The 21,754-nt window shown below is 32.9% G+C and overlaps 1 protein-coding gene across 1 annotated transcript in view; it reads right to left on the reverse strand.

Annotated features, from left to right (window-relative positions):
* The window catches only part of LOC144452341 (disks large homolog 5-like), a 100,528-nt gene that overhangs the window by 24,315 nt on the left and 54,459 nt on the right, over positions 1–21,754 (reverse strand). The window lies entirely within an intron of this gene.

Below are 21,754 nucleotides of genomic sequence, written 5' to 3' on the forward strand. Positions count from 1 at the left end.
GCATTTCAGTGATGAAAAACACCACAATTCTACAAAGACACAAGACAACTTTCGACCCCAAAGTGAATGATCACAGAGAATGATATATTTCCAAATATGTAATCCAATTTGTATTTCCAAAACACAGACCATTTACAAATATACTACACAACCAGTCACTCGTGTCAGTGTCCTACACAGTTGGGATACAGGAGCAGACAAGTAATCACATTGCTTAGCAGTCGGAAAGTACATAAGCCAATAACATCATCAAGTCTATGTGCAATGTTTCCGAAATAGCCTGTTTCTTCTGTACTGTAAAAGTACAGCAATGCTTATCACTTTCAATGTAAAGGATCCTGCTGTGTGTATGTGTCTCTGTTAGTGTTAGTCTGAGGGTAAATTCTGTCCATATGAATATTATCATGTGCTATCAGTGAAATGCCACACCAACCCTGTCTCCGCTGTAAAAATAAAGGCACTTCTTAAAATGTCTGGTTTTCAAAAAGGAAGTAAATGTGAACTTTTGTATCTTCTAACTTTAGAAACTTCCACTCAGAATTTTTGTCTTTTGGATTTAAAAAGATTGTCCTCTAGCATTCAGATGAAGGCTTGCTTTTATCAATCATATAGTTTTCAATACAATATTTTGTATGCAATACCATGCTTTAACTAAGGCATGTATTTCAGTCATCTAAGTATCGGTAATAAAACGGTACTGTCTTTGTTTTTGTTGGATTTCAAAATGTAGTCTGGATGCCAACATGGTATCGAATCATCATTTCTAACCCCTCATCTCATTTCGATTAAGGACAGCGATAGACTACTCAAAATGTAAAGTTGACCAATAACGGCATGACAAATCAGTTCACTTTAGATTTCTTCAATATCACAAAGTACAATATTCTAATTTCAGCAAACCAAGTGAACTTTTCCTCTGTCAAAACCTTCTAGTTCAACAATTTTAATATATAGCACATTTCCATTTCAAAGACCGCTTGTCAAGTTACGGTATGTATAATTTAGATTAGATCGGAAACTCAATAAAATTCTATTCTATGAATGTGAAAAAGTCAACAGTGAATAGTAAGTACTTTCAGAGACCAGATTAAGGAATGTGAAAATGGGTCCCTTTTTTCCGTGTGTTGCACAAAAGGCTTCAAATACAAAATCACTGTATCATGTAATCTAATAATTTGCTAAAAAATGAAATTAGTCAAGCCTAACAAATGTAGTAAATTATGTACTTTTCTACTTCCCTAGATTAATATACTTATTTCAGTGACACACAAGTTGTATACGTTGCCATGGTAATACATCGCAACTAGAAATTACAATTGACTATGCCATTGCAGCTAAGTGCTGCGTTTGTGTTATTTTATAATTTTTCCCCGAGGCAATATCTTTCAGTACTTACTGATCATTGTACATGTTGTATTGTACATGTAACAATGGTTGCTTGAATGTTGCCGCAGTTCAAAATTGAAAGTACAACATTATTTTACTTCAATCGCTTCTATCAAGCTTGATGAATCACCAACCCATAACAGAAGAAGTATACGATTGGTATAAACTTTGAAATGAAGGGTTAAGTAACCAATCATTATGGGTGTTAGATATGTAGAATGGAGTTCATCCAACCAAAACTAGATGGAAACATTTTCTTTTCAATGTACGAAAATCAAACCATATGATAACACATGTAATTACGTTTCGTTTTTAGACAACTTTGAGTATATCGTTGTCAGCTAGTACGAATGAAGAAATCACTTCATACATGACACTTGCAATATTGTACACATTCCAGTCTCTCAAAATATCACCAAATGACAGTTACAGAAACATAGAAATATCTATCTATTTTGAAATTTCAAATTTGGCATCTTTCCAAAAAACCTGATCTAGAAATTCATGAAATATTTCTCATAAAGGTCAACCTGGGGTGAACTGGACCCATTTTGATCACAGAAAAATTTATAACAATTGAAGTTCAATCGTATTTTCAGCCAAGACAATTGACATTAAAAATGAATGCTATAATATTTCTTTGTATGCTTGCCCCTCTTTACCTTGACCCTTGAACCCTCATTGACCTTTGACTTGCGTAAAACAAGGTCAACTAGATCTGTGTCAGCAAATACACTTTTTTTTAGAATGAAAACATTCCTATCATATGAAATGACAATTTCTTTGACATTTTATCGCCCTCATTTCATCTCGTATGTCTGACTAGAATACTTGACACTCAGCATGATTGATTGAACTAAATAATTTCGGAAATGACTTATCAGTCACGTCAACCATTTCCCTTTTATATGAAATACAAAATAAAATCTTTTGAATCAAAGTTCATGAAAAAACTTGCTATGCTGCAAAACTACTCAAAGGTTCAAGTTGTTTAAGGCCTTAATTATTGCTGTAAATAAATATTTCTATCATGTTACTTTCTATTTTCAAATTAATAAAAAATGTCGGTAGTTTAATGAATTGAGACTTTTTTGTTTTGCATTTTTCTTCTTTTTAGTCTTGTTTTATTTCTCTTCCTGCAGAAACTCATTGTCATTTTTATAGTCACTTTAGCCATGTTGGTTAAGAGGTCTCTCATTTTAGCCATATTGACTATACAGTCAGTCACTTTAGCTATATGTTGATTATGCAGTCACTTACTTTGGCTATGTTGATTATGAGGTCAATCACTTTGGCCATGTTGATTATGAGGTCAATCACTTTGGCTATGTTGATTATGAGGTCAATCACTTTGGCCATGTTGATTATGAGGTGAGCTACGTTGGTTATGAAGTCAGTTACTTTGGCCATGTTGGTTATTGTCATGTTGATTATGAGGTATACAGTATGGGTACACTTGAATATACATCAGTAATGTAAGTAATGTTTACTAAATTGTGGAATCCTAGAGGCAAAAGGACCCAGTCTGCTGATCTTCAATTTATACAATGTAATGACATTAATCTCCAAAGAAATGTCTGTACAGAAATGTGACATAAACCTCCATCACTAATTACAGTACTTAAATTACAATTAAGATAACGTCAGTAGTCCAATAATGTACTTTTTTCTGATACCTATCACAGTACACAAACAAAATGAGGTATATATCTCTTTTCATTTTGTGAAAAGTTTGAAACGAATCAAACTTCCCTTGGCAGATATATTGGTTTTGCTTGGATAGATCATATGCACAGACAGACAGACAGATCTACGGACAGATGGATGAATGCAACCCAATATCATAACCCCCTTTGGTATATCGTTCTGATCATGAAATTGAACAGGCAAAATGAGGTATATATCTCTTTTCATTTTGTACAAAGTTTGAAATGAATCAAACTTCCTTTGGCAGATATATGGTTGTACTTGGATAGATACACAGACAGACAGATCTACAGCCGGATGGATGGATGGATGGATGGATGGATGGATGGATGCAACGTGATGACATAACCCCCATTTTAGATAGTGCATGATGGTAACAATAGGGGGACAACACATAACACATACACTATCCATTTCGTATATAACACAACACACTCTCTTTTATCACTATAGTAATGGCCTACTTTGCAGATTATATACAGGAACACATTTTGAACATATGTGAATAAGCAGAGATATTAGTGAGAAATTTATGGCTTACTTCAACGATGATAAACAGAATTGGGCTTTGTACATTGTAAATAAGCTAGGATGGGTACAATAATTTGGATTAATATAGACACAATGTCGTTTTGACTTCACTCACTCCAACTTATTATCATATTTGAAAATGTGTAGCTCGCTGAAAATCTCTATACATACATTGTTCAGTCACTAAATTACTAAGAAGCTCAATGAAATACAAAAGTTGTTAAAATATCTATACATACTTCGTCCATTCACTGAATTCCCGACAAGCTCAATGAAATAGAAAGGTCGTATTTTCCGCAGGAAGAGTTTCATGAAATCCACACGATGACGAGTGGAAGAAGATGATGAGGAAGAAGAAGACGCCGACCTTGTGATCTTTCTTGAAGCCATGTCTTGTGGTTCTCCTGTCAGTCCATTGATCCATTAACAATTCTGGATTATACAAAGTCAAACCCTTGCACTGAAGTACAGTAGAGGACCTTAAATGATGGGCTATGCTCCTCGCAAGAACATCTACACAAACTTTCAAATTTTAATGTTTGTTTTATACGAAGAATGACGAATGTTTTCAAGACATTTGCCTGTAGGCTGTTCTTTTTATTCTGTACATTTGTTAAGAAATCTGTATTATACTAAGTCAAAAGTTTGCACTGAAGTACTGAAAACCCTAAAATGAACATAGAGTCTTTGATTAAACTTCAAAGTTTTGGTGACTTTTTATATTACGAATGACATATATGATCAAGAAGTAAAAATCTAGATTATATGAAGCAAAATCATTAAAAGCTAAAGTACTGACATCAACAAAAACCTGGTGGTCTTTTTCCACTTTTAAAAAAATTCTTACATTTATTTTTCAAATGTTTTGGTGAGTTTTTTCTCTGTTATGAATATTAAATATTATCAAGAAATATGTCTGTACTGTTTATCCTATAAATTATATCAGTAAATTTGATATGGGGACACAATACTACATTTTTGACATGGGGACAAAATCCAACTGCAAAAACAATCTATATATCAAGAACAATAAATATTACTAGGGTATCAGAATATCTAGAAATACGCCTGTACTGGAAATCATTCATGTGAGATCAGGGTTTTGATTCAGAGACAAGTTTTTGCAGTTTTCAAGATCAGTAGAATTACAACAAATTTGATCTAATTTTTAGTTGGCGAATACCTACAGAAATAGTATTCATTGTACAGTATACAGTTGCCTTCTCTGCATGTAGTTAAAAAGCCTGAAAGATGATATCATCAACTTTACTACATTCTCTGTTACCCTGACAATACTTATTTTATCTTTTGGCAATCACAATCAAACAATCCATCATATAGCCATTTTAATTTGAAGTGTTATCACATCTTAGGAGTTCTTTTAATTTGACATACTTATCTTCCCTTAATTAAAGCACTGGTTGCTGTGTTATGTGGAGTGACTTTCGACTCCCTGTCAGGCTTCTAAAACCATGTGAGTGCTGGCTGATACTAGCTATGGCGCTTAATATTACATCTTACACACTAAAATATAATGTAATTGGCTAATGAATAACCCTATCAATTATGCAACAATTTACAATGATGTAGACTGTTTATTTAGACTGTTTACACATGGACATCAAGACAGTGTACATAGTATCATCAACAGAAACAGATAATTCATGTATAACATCCAAAGGGTTGAACTATCTCTGATAAAGAATTAATATATTTTCACATATTAACCAAAAAATATAGCTAAAACTTACGACTAGACTTTTAATTAAAGCAAATATGTTTTCATTATTCAAATAAGATATTCATTTCCTGAGGAAAAAAAGTACAATTCATTTGCATACAATATTTGCAAAAAATATTAGAAATTTTGAATTCAACAGATCTGAAATTATAATCAGAGAGAGAGAAAAATTTTGGAAATTATACTATGATGCTGAAATCTTATCTTGTAATAATTTTGTGAAATTTATTTTTGCCAAATTGATGAACTACATAAAATTTGTAATTATTTCATAAACAATTGAATGACTTTAAATGTTTGACCTAGTATCCATATATTCAACACTGTCACAGTATTTTTAATATTTTCATGTGAATATTTTGGAAATTGACTGAAAATTGGTAAAACATATTGTTAAATACTCAAAATTGTTGGTGACAATTTTTCGGAAAATTTACATAAAAATGGATGAACTTTTCAAATTTGTCATTAATGCTACATTGAGTATGTGGTTGGCATTTATGTATCAATGAACAGTAAAACAGCAGCTATGAACTTCACTGTTAAATTTCTCGTCTTTTATATCCGTGTTTACAAAATTAATCAAACAGAAATCATCCAACAACTTGAACAATTTATCTTTTTTCCTTTCATAATCAATATCTAATTATGTGAATTCACATTATCAAATAATAATTCATATTCATATTTATATAAGGTCCCTTAGCATGCCGTCTCATTTATACTGCACAGCAAAATAAAAAATAATTTCAAATGTAACAGTATTATTAAATGCTGGTGTTACCCTTAACAGAAACATTCGCTTACAGAGTTCACTTCGGTGAATTTTTCTGCTCAATTTGATCTGGTACAGCAAACGAGACGTTGACCCTGTATGATGCTTTTATAATATCTATCCTTGTACAACCAGCAGTGACAAATTATCTATTTTTAACTCCTGCCAATGTCTGTTCTTTTTTTTTGTCATGGTATTAAAGCGAGTGGTAACAACTGTTTATCTCATTTTTTTGTTTTACATGATAAATGACCGATTATATAGAATATTAATTTCTCATTGAGGTCAGAAATTTGCTGAAATTTTCTCTGTTGACCTTTTACTTAGCTGATTGAGTTCCAGAGAAGACAACTTGTTACTGGGGTAATTTTTGCCTCATTATCGCATTTTTCAAGTCATATTTGTAAATGCTACCGATCAACATAATGTAAACCAAGCAGCTGCTTAAACTTCAAAACAATACTCAAATTGTAAAACATTTTTTTTTTTCATAACGACTCTTTGACCTCTCACTGTGTACAAGCTTCTATTCTTTTCTCACTTTTCAGACCACAAAATTTAGCTGCACAAACAACCTACGTAATATAAAATACTATTTCATGAAACTTAACTTAAATTTCTGACTGGATACTATGCATGAAATTCAGAAAATAGTTAATTCGACTTATTTTTAATTTATAAAACTCAAATGAACTAAAAACAAAAATACGATTGTAGACGGCAAATCAAGAAAGAAATTTTGATGGCAACTGTGCAAACATATGAAACAATACTTCTAATCTACCTCCACAAATTTTTCAATAAATTTACCAAAATTTTTTGTGATTACAAATTTTTGACAATTTTCCTGCCTCTACCTTCGATATTTTACCTGGATGAAAATTAAAAGAAAACCACACTACCTCCTACCAACACAGACCACCAAGAGGAGACCATCGATGTAATTCAGCCCCGAACAACATTTCACACTGCACAAACTCTGAAAGACCGAGAAGTTATTCTCTAGTGTCCGTAATTCGTAACATTCCCTTTTCCTACTCCCTCGATGTGACTATATTCTTCCACTAGCTCGATGTGTCGAATTACCTCAGCAGCCAATATAGATATTCAGAATGTTCCATTGTGACTGGAGGTGGTCAACTAACATGATGGAGGGACAGCTTGTAATATACCAATCTCATTTCAAATTCTTAGTTTATGCGTCAAATGCTTCAAATTAGTTTCCATAATTAAAAAATTTAAACAATTGAAAATAAATATATATACTACTTAGTCTAAATTAGAGAACTGATAAAAAAAAGCTTGTTTTTACATTTACAGATACATATAAATAACCACAGCACAATTTCTACAAATTTTATTTCATCTATACAAATTGTGTATAGTTGCATCTCCTTAATATAAACACACACATATACATACTTTTTACTTGGAGATCTCGTATAAACCGTTGTTGCACAACAATTTTACACATTTTTTAACAAACACATGGCTCTCCTGGGTTTACCTGTCCCCTTTATTTGCATAACAAACACCAAGCTCTCTCCATTAGCTGGCGTCACTGAGTCCTTTCAAGTGACACCCTGACAACAATACAGCATTATATTACCTTACATTGTGGCACACGTTGTCATATATGTAATAAAGTCGTTCTACCAAGCCACACAATGAACCAGGTATTGACTTGTGCTACTCATCAATAATTCCAACATCATACTTCTCAAAGTAACACATCATGGCTTCCTCCAGGCTATCGACAGAGACACAATGACTTCACAATCTTCTTACAAAGCTTACCAATACACTAGAGTTAAAATTGGTATCGTTCAACTCACATGTATATCAGTCAACATTTTTTTTTAAATTTACAGGTCAACATTCTTATTTTGCATCCAATAATCCGTACTTTGCCAGTTCTTTGACTGGAAAACAGTACATTTTGCTGATACAAAAATCTGATGATGAAAATTTCGTTTTCGTTTTCTTGAAATTAAGAATTGGAATCATACAATTCACATCCATAGCATTACTTTGTGCTCAATAATTTTTTATTTCACTTTCTTTTATTATGTCTTCTGACTAGAAAACACGCCAGTTTATCTATGATAATCGGATGAAAACAAGTTTGTTTTGTAGTTTTAAATTCAAGTTTCTGAATGATAAAGCTTGTATGCATATCAGGTTAAGTTATTTATTTAAGACTAATAATTCTTATTTTTGATAATTTTTTGATAAAGTCTACTGACTGCAGACCACACGATAGTTTGATGCAAGTCTGATGGGGAAAAGGTTTTCTTTTTTGAAGAATTCAGAATTGGAATTGTAGAAATCAGATGCAGTAATAATATTTATTTTGTACGCAACAATTCTTTACTTTATTAATTACACGACCACAGACTAGACCACCTGGTAGTCTGATAACAATCTGATGAACAAACAGTCTTCTATATTTTACTAAATTTCATATCCGTTTTTTCATACTTTGCATCTGCCATTGAATGTACTGCTGACTAAACTTGTAATATTTTCATTCCATGGTCGTAGTCATATACTGTCCATTTTCTTGTATGCTTAGATTTCCGTGTTGAACAATTTCTTTGATAAATTCACAGTCATGCACTGCATACATCAATATTACCTCAGGTTCTGTTCATTCTTCTATTTGTCAGTTTTCCCGAAGGGACCACTTATCAAAAGGAAATACAATAAAAGCCAAAAGCAGTCATTTTTGGTAATTTTTTTTCAACTATGCAATTCAACTATACTTTCACTTTATATACAACATTTATAAAATGTGTAATCAAATTTTTTTGGAAAATATTTGCAGGCAAAATTTGAATCATAGACAGATACGACACTAAATATATAATATATAATTTTTGGTATTTTTTTATTTAATTTCTCTGATATCTGTGTTATGTGACAATAGTTTAATTCTATGTACAACAGAAAATTTATACTCAATTTTGTAAAAATAGGTAAGATTTCAAAAATTATGAATTACAGGAAGACAAAACACCAAATGTGAAATGTAGCATAACGTGTCATTAATGATACTAATACATTTTGATCTTAATATTGCATTTTTTCAAATTCTGTGACACAAGGGGAGGGATCGTTTCATCTCCTATTTCAGAATCGTCTTGACAAGACAATCATCATTTTTGTGACTGACAGAATATATTTATAACTTATTTCATAAATGACTCATGAATGTGAATTATTAATGTATAATAATTGACAGAGTTCAAATTTTACCATCAAATAATAATTTATATGATAATTACTTTTTAATTTTAATTCATAAATTTTCAAGGTCTTCATTACGCTATTAATATCAATTCTATATTGGAGTACAAATATTCAGAAATATTCCAAGATACAGCGGGTTCTAGCGTGGTATTTAGATACACTTTAGTAGTAATGATTAAGATATTTCAGATAAGTCTTTCAAATTTTTGTAAAATCTCTGGAAAGGTAAATCAATTGAGGTTGAAGGAAAAGGAAATTATTTTTCGCTTCAGAATGTTAGAGGACAACTGAATGAATAATTTGCATCATCCCCCACCATCCAACCTATTGCTTTATCTTTTAAGGCGTTCATATTTTGCCTTTTTAAAGTGTGCCTGATTCTTTAGATCATCTACACATATGCACAAAGTATTCATTAACAAATTCCGACTATATTAAGGGAATAATTGCCTGAAGTCAAGTATGCGTGGTGACTTCATAAAATATTGACGAAGCCATGGTGCATACCTGGTGAAAGCTTTTGATGAGCTACCAGTATTTCTTTATGCAAAATGAAGTTAAATATATTAAATAGACAACGTTTGCACAGACGAGCTTTCATCAAACTGTTAATGTTTTTCATGCAGTTCTTTTCAAAAAATGACCAACATTTCACCCCACCCTAGCTCACCACCACCACCACCACCCTGCCATCATCTATATTGAGCATTAACTCCAACATGAATGATTTCATTACTTCTTACAGACTGAATTATCTACATGTACAACTTTTGCAATACGGATCAAGTATTGTACAACATCACTAATTTTTTCCTGGGTTTGCAGTGTCTTTTTATTCCTGTACATTCAATTCTAATTTTTTTGCGAAAATTTCTTATAAATTTTGTGACAATATCTTGAACATCATCCTTAACAAAAATTTCACATAAAATTTCTTTATACAGATTGCGTTCAGAAATCAACCACTGACAAATACTTTTGTGAAATCAAAATCACCATTTTATTCTAACACAGCTGTTATATTGAAAGTACTTTAACATGTGATATCAAATTTCTATTTTCTAGATATTTTCAAGGTTCACCTACATGGTAGTCACTCAGGGAGTTCTCTATTGCAACCAATCATTTCATGCCTATAACATTACTAATGTTCATGGTTATCAGTAATTACTAAAATGAAAATATTACGTTAAATATTATACCAATAACAAAATTAGAAGCAGCACTCCTCGGGGGTACACAAAACAATCTCTATCACCAATCTGTGGTCAGGTCGTTATTATTTGTTGAGTCACCATGACGATTACGAGCACATTACAATCAACACACTAGCGTAGTTAGTTTTTCATAAGTGATGTTGCATTTCAAGTCAAAATGTGGCCACAAGAAAAGGAAAGTTGGAACCAACATTTTTACCGAAATCTCACTATGAACATCACTGCATATATTGACTGATATCAAAAGTGTACAGTATGTTTGCTAATGAAACACAGGATACAAAATCTCAAGTTGTGGGTCCAGGTGATAAAATCTGGGCTTTCTTGAGAATAATCACCCAGCTAGGGAGTTCTAAATTTGATATGACCCTAGAAACCACTCTGTCAGTGGCACTATCAAAAGGCACACTTATGAGAATGGATTTTTACTTTTAAGTGTAATTTTCATATTGATGTAATGTAAAATGTTGCCTTAGTGTTGAAGGTAACCATTACTGACAACAGAATACTTGAATAAATGAACAAATGTGCTTGTACATATACAGTATTACAAAACATTTTAAAGCTTCTGATAATTTTTTTTTACAAATAAATGTCTAGATGAGCATAATAAAGAAATCATGCAATGTTTTTGCTAAAGTCTGGCAACCTGGGTAACAGAAATAGGGAATTCAGGTAAAACTGGTATGGTTTCCCTGGCATAGCAGCATAATGTGTCGCTAAAGGAACATGTACGACTCATTCCAAGTCTTTCAAGTTTTAAAATTGTTTACATTCATAATTACATACTAAATAGTAATGAATTTAACAAAACGTAATTCATACAGGAAAATTAATTTTACTAAATACAGCTAACATATTCAAATACGTTTTATGAAAGCACTTTTGTGAGAATTAAGACACAAACTGTACTTTTGTGTGATATTTATCGATACTTTCCAAAACTGTTTACATTCATAATTACATACTAAATAGTAATGAATTTAACAAAACGTAATTCATACAGGAAAATTAATTTTACTAAATACAGCTAACATATTCAAATACGTTTTATGAAAGCACTTTTGTGAGAATTAAGACACAAACTGTACTTTTGTGTGATATTTATCGATAATTTCCAAAACTGTAAATTTACACTACCACCTCCGAAAGAATCAACATTTTAAAAGTCAACTTAAGTGATTATCTCAAACATTGCCTTTACACTGTAAACTAGTTACTTCAATCAATCACTTAGGTGGATATTTTTTTTTTAGTTTTCTTCTTTTCCTAATCAAACACTTTCCTGTCTGGTGATTTATTGATTTTGTACCTTGTCTAGACGACAAAAGTGGTGAAGTTAACAACTAGATGAAATGTTTCATCCTCGAAAGTGAAGGAGTAGATCAACATTTTTTTTTCATATTCTCACCTTGTCAAACATTTCTGTAAATGAATTATATAAAAGGTATAAATTAAGTGTGCTATTCTAAAGAGCACATTTGATCACAAGTTCTTCAATGTGTTAGCCATCAAATAATAAATACAGACCCCCTCACTCTGTACTTCATGTCTATGAGCTAAGATATAGTAACTTCACTATGTCATTCTATCATCTAGCACATGTTCAATTGTTGTCACATCAGTGCAGTAAGGTTGTATCTGCTATGCTATTGTATAGGCAGATACGACCTTACTGCAACCATACTGCACTGATGCAACAATGTTAAAAAAATACTACCAAAATACTAGCATTTTTGAATTATAACAAAATGTGACCAAAAGTATTGATGGCTGTCAGGCACTTTTCATACATGCACTAGGTGAAGGTCTGTTGCAGGTAGTGATTATAAACATTTTATTTTTACTTGTTATCTGTTATGAGATAAAAAAAAAGTCAAGAATTTATAAGCAGTCTGAAAACCCAGAACAGAATAAGTACATAAGGGGGCTGTGAACTTCGGCAAAAAATAGTGATAAATATTGCACACCTCTGGTACACGTATAGGTAGTTTTACTTCAGGTAGAAATTTACTAACATTTGTATTATCTGAGATGAAACAGTCCAGAATATATCAGTACTCTTAAAAAAAACTTGACAAAATAGTAAACCATATTAGTGCTGCGAGAATGAATGTTTAACAGACTCTGGGGTTCATACTTACTAATGAAAATTTCAACTGACGGAGTCAAAAAATTTCTTGGAAAACTATCCCAAATTTTTGCTGATGTCTTTACAGCATCATCAGAAGTGTACTTCTATGGGCTGACGATGCTGACAAGACGTCAGCAAAAATTTGAGATTTGCTTTCAAGAGATATTTTGACTCTCGTGAGTATTTGTGGACTTGGACTACACATTACAATGGCAGACAACCCTAGTAGAGGGTACTAGATAAAATTCTAATTTTCTGGTAGCAATTATTAACACTTTATTGTACTCATGTCAACGGAAGTGACATTTACAATTAAGAAACTGAATGCATACATCAATCAGTTACTGTTAATAACCCAACTAAAGTACACATGTGAAGGGAAAGAATAAACACCGCCAGCCTTCTAGCATGATGAACTGACACACCGCTAATGTAATTACGCAATGGTGAAGTCATTGCCCACTCATTAGGTAAACAAACATTACTTAAGGGTAATTCTTCACAATTTTTCAAAATTGCAATATCGTGTTGACCTGCCATGGTGCCATTTATCAATTTCATATTGCGATATCAAACAAAGCGTTATCAGAAATATGATTCATACATAGAAATTAATATTAGATGGATATCTAGCTGTCAGTAGAGTTGATGAAATAATAATTTTGAGGGCACGGAGTTTAGGTTTTAATTTGATCAAGAATTTACACAAGATTATAACTATTCAATTCAATTATTAGATAATCATCCATTCTGCTATACCGTCATTTTTGTTAAGCAAAAAGTTTGGGAGCTTCTGTAACAATCGGGGGAAATCTGGTAAAATGTGCAAGCATATAGTTGCAGATTTTTGTTAAAATAATTGTGGATGTGCACCTTGGTAAAATGGATTGGAGAACTCAGGTAAATTCTGTTTGTTGTACTGAACACAGTGTTGTTGTTTTGGACAGTATATAGGTAAAATAATACCCTGCCATTTTACAAAGGTTCCCCACCCAAATTATGGTACAAGGTATACAAAATCTAGTTAAGTTTTACCAGATTTCTCCCTCTGTTTATTGGTACCAGATATGGGAAATCTATGCAAATTTTACCAAATTTCTCCCTGTTTAATACCATGGTTGCCCACTAAAATAATGGTAAAAGACTTTGGGAATCTATGCACATTTTACCAAATTTCTCCCTGTTACCAGGGTTTCCAACTAAAATTATGGTACAAGACTGTATGGGAATCTATGCAAATTTTACCAGTTTTACCCCATTCTGTTAGCGTGTTCACAAACCTTTGCAAAAACACTACTAAGAGATTACTGATGACAACTTTATGATAAAATACATAATTTGACAAAAAATTCCATGCTTCCTGGACTACAGAAAGCTCTCCGTGATTATGCTACAAGCATACCATTTTTTTGTCAGGAGAATTGGAGTCGAAAATCTAAGAACTCACTTTGCACTGGAGGATTTTCATGATGTGTCTGGTCTACAAAGAAATATGGCTTATATCAGATAAAGTACACGATCCCTACCCAGTATTTCATTAGTAAAGTAGTCAATTTTGACAATAATATATCATGAATTGCAAATAATTTACCAGGTCAATCTGATCTGTCATATACGTTGAGCTTTCTAGAAGCATTATGATAAGCCACTCAGCCAGAGTAATTTCAGTGGTATCAAAAATATAATTTTATAGTTATCACAATTTTATAGCTTTCACAAAATGATTGTTACCGCTATCTCATTTGAAGTTGAAGGAATGTGTTAGCTTTGCTGTAAAGTGGTTTATAGTTCTCAGTGTCCACAAGTTTCAACAACAATACATTTCTACTACTAGTAATACCTTCAACGTTTAGTTCTGAAATTTCAATGCTGTGTCCTACAGGGTTTTTACATGTAGGTAGTCTCCATGACAATATGCAAATGAAGCAGCTAAGATGTCCATATTGTACAAGATGATCAAATGTGTTCTATTTGTAATAAATCTCTTCCAGCAGCACAAGAAAAGTCCGGAAACAAGTATCATCACTCCGTAACACAAAAGAACCGACAACGAAGTGGTCAAATTTCCGCTAGTGCAAATATCTATTTTGAAAACATAATCAATTTTTAACAGCTGTCATGAATTAACTATGGCTTTAGGACAATATTAAATATCAAATAATCTCACAGAGTGTGTGGAACCAACATTTGGCTGTCTTTGTAATTTGCAGACACTGCACTCCCCTGCCTAAAGCCATATTGTTATTTTTCTATGGTCTAAGGGGACATCATAAACTTTACTGCATCGTGTGCTACTAATATGATCTCACGAATAATTAATTAAAATAACACTTGTATTGCCAGTAGTACAATGATCAATATTTGAACATAATATTGAAGAAAAATAGTCAAAAATATATTACCTCACATCAAAATTGGTCACATTTTTGCAAATTAGCAGTTGGCAAAGTATACGGATATAAACATGATAGGACTTAAAGGCCTGGGATTCAATCCCAGGTTCTTGCCTTAGTACGTCTGTATCAGTGGCACTATAAGGATTACACAGGATAATTCTTTCGTTCTGGATTAACTTTTTCTAAAGCTCTGTCAAACAACTGGTTCCCTGAAATTTTAATCCTCATCTGAACTGGGCCAAATCTGCAAGAATATATCTGCCCGACACCTCCAGTAATTTTACCAGGGCTCCCCATCAATATTATGATATGAATGGAGATCTATGCAAGTTTCCCTCTCTGTTAGCATGATTCCTAAGCCTCTAGCAAACCAACTGATATGGAAATGAAATATCTTGTAATACTTTGAGTTCACAGTCTGCATTACCCTCCATGCCCACCAGCTATTATTACATGTACATTAAAGGGATTTCTCCCTAAACAGCGAGATCAGGGTTTCATGCTGCAGTAATTTGGAAAGAACAGTACTGGGGGCACAATGTATGTTTATTATCTTTACAAAATGTTGACAATCAGAAATAATTTTAAACTCATTATGCTTTAATAACAAAACTGTACAAATAAGGGCTGGTATAAGATTTCCTAAACTTTGAAGCTGCACACATCATGAAGTATACTGAATCATCTCTGGATAAGCTTGTCTGTTGCTGTATTAAAGACAGCATAAATATAATGACAAATAATTCTGGGTGCATTATGCTCGCTTTGTTGTATAATACATAGAGCAACACACAGAGATTTACCTGTATGTGATTTAACATACTCTGGCAGTACACCATCAAGTGTTAGTCATTGAACGTTAAAAAAATCGCCAAAAATTACTTCTTTTATAAAATATAGTCATTGTAGTTTTAATACCATGTACTACATGTATATATGCAGGATATAGTCACGTACATGTATGGTCATATGTGACAGCAGTATTTTAATATTTGTGGGTTTTTTTCATTTTCTTATCCTGTCATTCACACAATAGATTGTTTTCAAGGGTATACAACTATTTTCTCACCACTTTCTTTCCTCTTGCAATAAACAACATGAATCTAATAAATTATAAAGACTTTTCATCCATTTTTCTTTAACCAATCAGAATGACTCTTCTTATGCAATCAGCCAATCAGAAAGTCTCTTTAGAAGTCAATCAACCAATAGGAATGTACCTTTCAGTATAGTTGGACTCTTTCAACCAATCAGAACTTACAGAGATTCAAACTAGCCAATCAAAGTAACCTTCATTGATGGTTCTAAAATGGTTACCAACCATGTCACATCTATGAATACTAATTTAGAATCATAAAAAAAGGTCCCCTGACTATGGTAAAATGACTCCGCATGTAATTCATCTCCATCAGATTAAGAAATTTAAACAAACCAGCTGAGTACGGGGTCGGGATCATATTAGATGGAAGAATATGTGATGAATAATTCAAACAAAACATGACCCAATGGATGTGTATGACACTTCGCTGTTTTTCAGTGTACAGATGCAATGTAATAGAGACTCAACCGATTTTATTTTTTTTCATGTACCGCAGCTGACTAAATCTACTGCTGTGAAATATTATAGTATTTGCAGTACCAGTTGTGCCAGCATACAAGCCCACTTATTGAATTTTGAAGGAGAAGCTATACGGGGAAAAGTAATTTCATTTTATACTTTTCATTTCAAAAGGCACTTTGTTCTGTTATCATGCATGCAAAGTGGTATGCATCGACGATGCTCCAAAAAGAATGTGTGTTTTTTGTTTCCGGATACTTTCACAGCTCCCTTTTAATCAAATTTTTAATCACATTTTAGCAGAAAATGAACATAATTTAATCATCCTAACTCACTATTCCATTTTATACTTTTTGGTACAACTACCCGCCTGCATTGAATCTTTTCCCAAATTAAATCCAGAATATGACTGAAGTGCATTAGCTGAGTGAATAAAAAGAACTGGGAAATCCCCCTGGAGGTTTTTTATCACCGATAATATGTTTTGGGGAGGTAAAATTCACCATTTCATTGTAGTGGTCTACTCAAGCGTAAACCTCTGACATGCTTCAAACAAAGGGATAGCACGGTATGGGAGGACGAGTGCATTTACCAAATGATGACTTTCTTTACTTTAAATCTAACATCAGCATTGTATTCCAACATGGAGGTCATGAAACGGGTCAAGAGATCCGGTAATCGGGAAAAACAAATGCATTCCATGAGTAATGGTTACCTTTCATAGATAATGATGTCATCAGATAATAAATTCACTTTTCTTTCAAAATGGCCGTCGATGGCTGCAAATGAACTTTAATATTGCATTTGGTGATTATTTCAGAATATGCAATGGATATTGCTAATTTTTAGCTAAATTTGCAAACATTAATGTTGATTATTCAATGCAATCATGAAGTTCTCATAAAATTTAGGTTACACATCAGAAAAGTCTATAAAAGTCGTTTTTTCTGCTTTGGTTTTCAAAACTTGAACATAAGACTCAGAGAAGGTAATGAAGTAAACTGAAATCATTTCCCTGGCACACTATGCCTTAATTTGGTGAGGAATTCAGACAATGTAGTAAAACTATTGGATAACTTCCGTGAAATTACTATGTACCACTCTTTAGCAATACATTGAGTGAATTCAGTTCAGTCTTATCAATAATTAATAACTTTAGACTTGATATCTTCCGTTAGAATCACTGACACATAAGCAACCAACTCCACAAAATTTGATCAAATATCATATTTCCTGGTCATAATTTATTAATTGTACCTAGTTACAAACTGTCAGGGAAAAAACTGCTCAATTCTTAATTTGCATATATGTGATCTCATATGTCATCAGTTCTATTTTAGCATTGCTACCACCGAACAAAAGATTTCACTGGTCATGGGGATTACATTTTATAACCGCTCATGTCAGATACTGTGACATTCTCCATTTTTATTTCGTGATCGTTTTTTTGGGGGCATTTTCACTTATGACGTTATGTCTCCCCAGTGCCGTAATACAGTCCAAAACTCCATTTTTATTTGCAATCAGGTTTTTGGCATTTTCATTGATGTCTCCCCAGTGCTCCGATACAGTCCCTGATATTGTAAAACTCTCCATTTTTATTTCTAATCATGTTTTCGGCATTTTCATTTATGTCTCCCCAGTGCTCAAATAAAATCCCTGATATCATGAAATCGTTATTTTTATTTTGTAATCGATTTTCACTGATGCATCCCAAGTGTTCCAAACAGTTCCTAATAAACCTACAATTTTTCACTTAACCCTCTGGATGTTAGTTACTTTTTAAATACGTTCAATAAAAGATGCACACACCAGATCCTGGGGTGTTTTGTTTTGTTGGTTTGGTTTTTTGGGTTTTTTTTGTTGTTTTTTTTTTTTGGGGGGGGGGTGTTTAAATTTGCTTGCTTTCTTGAAAAATAAATATTTCATTGTACAGAGTAATAATAAAGACATACTTGAATAGTCTCTTAAATATGATAAAACAAGACTCTAAAAATGAAAAACATATAAAATGCACACGACAGTTTTGAAACTTGACATCCCACCCCTCCCCCCACCCCCATTAAAATAGAAAGAATGAATGGCTTACTTCAGATGTCTGAATTAAATTACAAAAAGAAATAATTCAAGCTTTACGAAGGAATTTTGAAAATGTATGTAGTATCTGCTTAGATATTTTAAATCACCATATTAAAACCACAGCCTCTTTTACAGCACCATCCACGACATCTCGACACTATCTTGATATTTCGCAGTGTTGTGGAAGAAATATCATCTCTAGTTTGTGAGAATGATACTTTTCTATTCTGGCCAGTACAGAGCATTGTAATCTAGTTCCTATACGGTATTGTTACGATTTACACCTCCACTCACATTAGTTAGAAACCACTTTGACATCCAGACTAAGAGCACTGGGTTCAACTCTAACTTGTTGAAATAACACAGACAGACAGACAGACATACAGACAGACAGACAGACAGACAGACAGACAGACAGACAGACAGACAGACAGACAGACAGACAGACAGACCATACCACGTTTTTAAGTTCAATTATATGAGGTACTCTACCTTTTGAATAGATACAGACAGTCTTCAATACATATATACAAATAGCTAATTATCATTATTTGTGGATTATTGCTCCTGAAAAAGACATCATGACATCTGGTACTTAACTGCAGCTGTTTGGCAATAGACTACATCCGTAGCGTGATATGCCAATGACGACATCAACTTAATAATAATGTCATTTCCTTCACTTTTCTGTGTGTTTTTTTCAAACCACAATAGTTAGACTATAAACGGTTGTTGGAATTTAATGTCTTAAATTTTTAATGTAATCTAGTATTCACAACAGAGTGATTCCGACAGAGTAATGGCCTCCGTGATGACACAGAATTGCAAATAAATTATTCACACATGGTTACAGATGGACATAAGTATGAACAGTTAGCTGTCTTGTATGGATGAACAGACAAGACAGGGGGAAATTAATCGTCTGTGCCAAAATTACCTGTACATCCATGGCTGTACAATATTCTCCAGTCACACAAGATAATGTCAAAACTAGTCATGTGCAACATTCTAAAAAATCATACAAGACATGTCTATGTTAAAACTAGTGATGTACAACATTCTCAAAGTCATACTGTATACAAGACATGTCTATGTCAAAACTAGTCATGTGCAACATTCTCAATGTCATACAAGACATGTCTATGTTAAAACTAGTCATGTACAACATTCTCAATGTCATACAAGACATGTCTATGTTAAAACTAGTCATGTACAACATTCTCAAAGTCATACAAGACATGTCTATGTTAAAACTAGTCATGTGCAACATTCTCAATGTCATACAAGATATGTATATATTACCACTAGTCATGTGCAACATTCTCAATGTCATACAAGATATGTCTGTGTTAAAACTAGTGATGTGCAACATTCTCAAAGTCATACAAGATACGCCTATGTCAAAAGTAGTCATGTGCAACATTCTCCATGTCATATTTTGTGTACATAGAAACATTTTTTGCACTGCTAGACGTATACCAATCTGCTAAAATCTGACAGAGATGGCTTGAAATTTTTTTTTTACCAAATTTCATGTCTATTATATCTTTCACTGTAGTCTCTACTGTATATGTATCAGAATATTGTATAATATCATTTATTTTTACAAAACAGTATTATCTGAAAGTTTGATAATACCAAAAAAAAAAATAGAACTTGTTTTGTTTTTTAAATTATTATGGTTGGTATGAGTCATCTTTACCTAACCACATCCAGTTCCTGTATAAAATTGTTGGAAATTATGACAGGGTCAAAGGTTACCCCTTAATATAATAATTGGCACAAACAGACATGTCTAATTTATATATGTAAACTATGAACAATAGAATTTGACACCAAGATGGATGATTATAATAACTACCTAGGTGAATGATTATTATTATTACAACTACCTAGGTGAGTGATTATTATTATGAATACTTACAGTATTAAAACACACAAAAGGTATTGCCTTGTTTGTTGCATTTCATTTCATTTCTTTTGATATTCTTATGATAAATACAAAATAATTTCTAGAAAGTCCTTGATCTCTATCATGGGAAGATGTCCGAAAAATATAAAAATATTGAAGTTTAGCCTTGAGAACTTAAAACAAGCAGAAACTGCCCACATTTTTCCAGGAACACCTCTGTCTCTGCCTTTGACACTAGTTGGTTGTGTTATTACCTCAGGTACACATTAGCACATTAGTGTGTGTATGTGTGTGTGTGTGTGCGTGTGTGCGTGTGTGTGTGCATGCGTGCATGTGTGTGTGTGTGTGCATGTGTGTGTGCATGCATGCGTGTGTGCACATGCATGCACAGTGTTCTATATTTTTGCCTTCTACATCCAGGTGAACTAAATACTAGTATAAGACAGAGCCAATACCACTTCAACCCCACTTCACAATGTCCACCAGCTGACTAAATTTTCCAAATTTTGGTAAATAATTCCCCAGACATGTCGTGTTGTACGTATTTCATAACATTATTACCCAATGACAGACACCCTTGCAAAAGAACAATCACAAGACCTGCCAGTAACACATTAATTCATTGGCTACCACGTAGCATTCTTTGTGGCCCAAATATTGTCTCCACGTTCACAATGTTTCTTGACCATGCATCCATATTCTTCTCTTAGGAGGATTGAAGTAACTGTGTTTGTTGTCACAATGATCATGTAGGAATTGAGTAATAGTCGAGTTGTTTATTGACTTACCTTATGTTGTAGTGGCCAAAATGTATCAACTCATTGATTGTTGTTATTCCATGCTTACATGAAAATTATCTATTGCATGAGTTTTTACATACCTGAAACATACATACATACATACATACATACATACATACATACATACATACATACACACACATACTCTCACACATACACATACACATACACATACACATACACATACATACACACACACACACACACACACACACACACACATACATACATACATACATACATACATTCACTCACACATTCTATAA

This window comes from Glandiceps talaboti, chromosome 22, assembly GCF_964340395.1.
Source record: "Glandiceps talaboti chromosome 22, keGlaTala1.1, whole genome shotgun sequence".
Lineage (NCBI taxonomy): Eukaryota > Metazoa > Hemichordata > Enteropneusta > Spengelidae > Glandiceps > Glandiceps talaboti.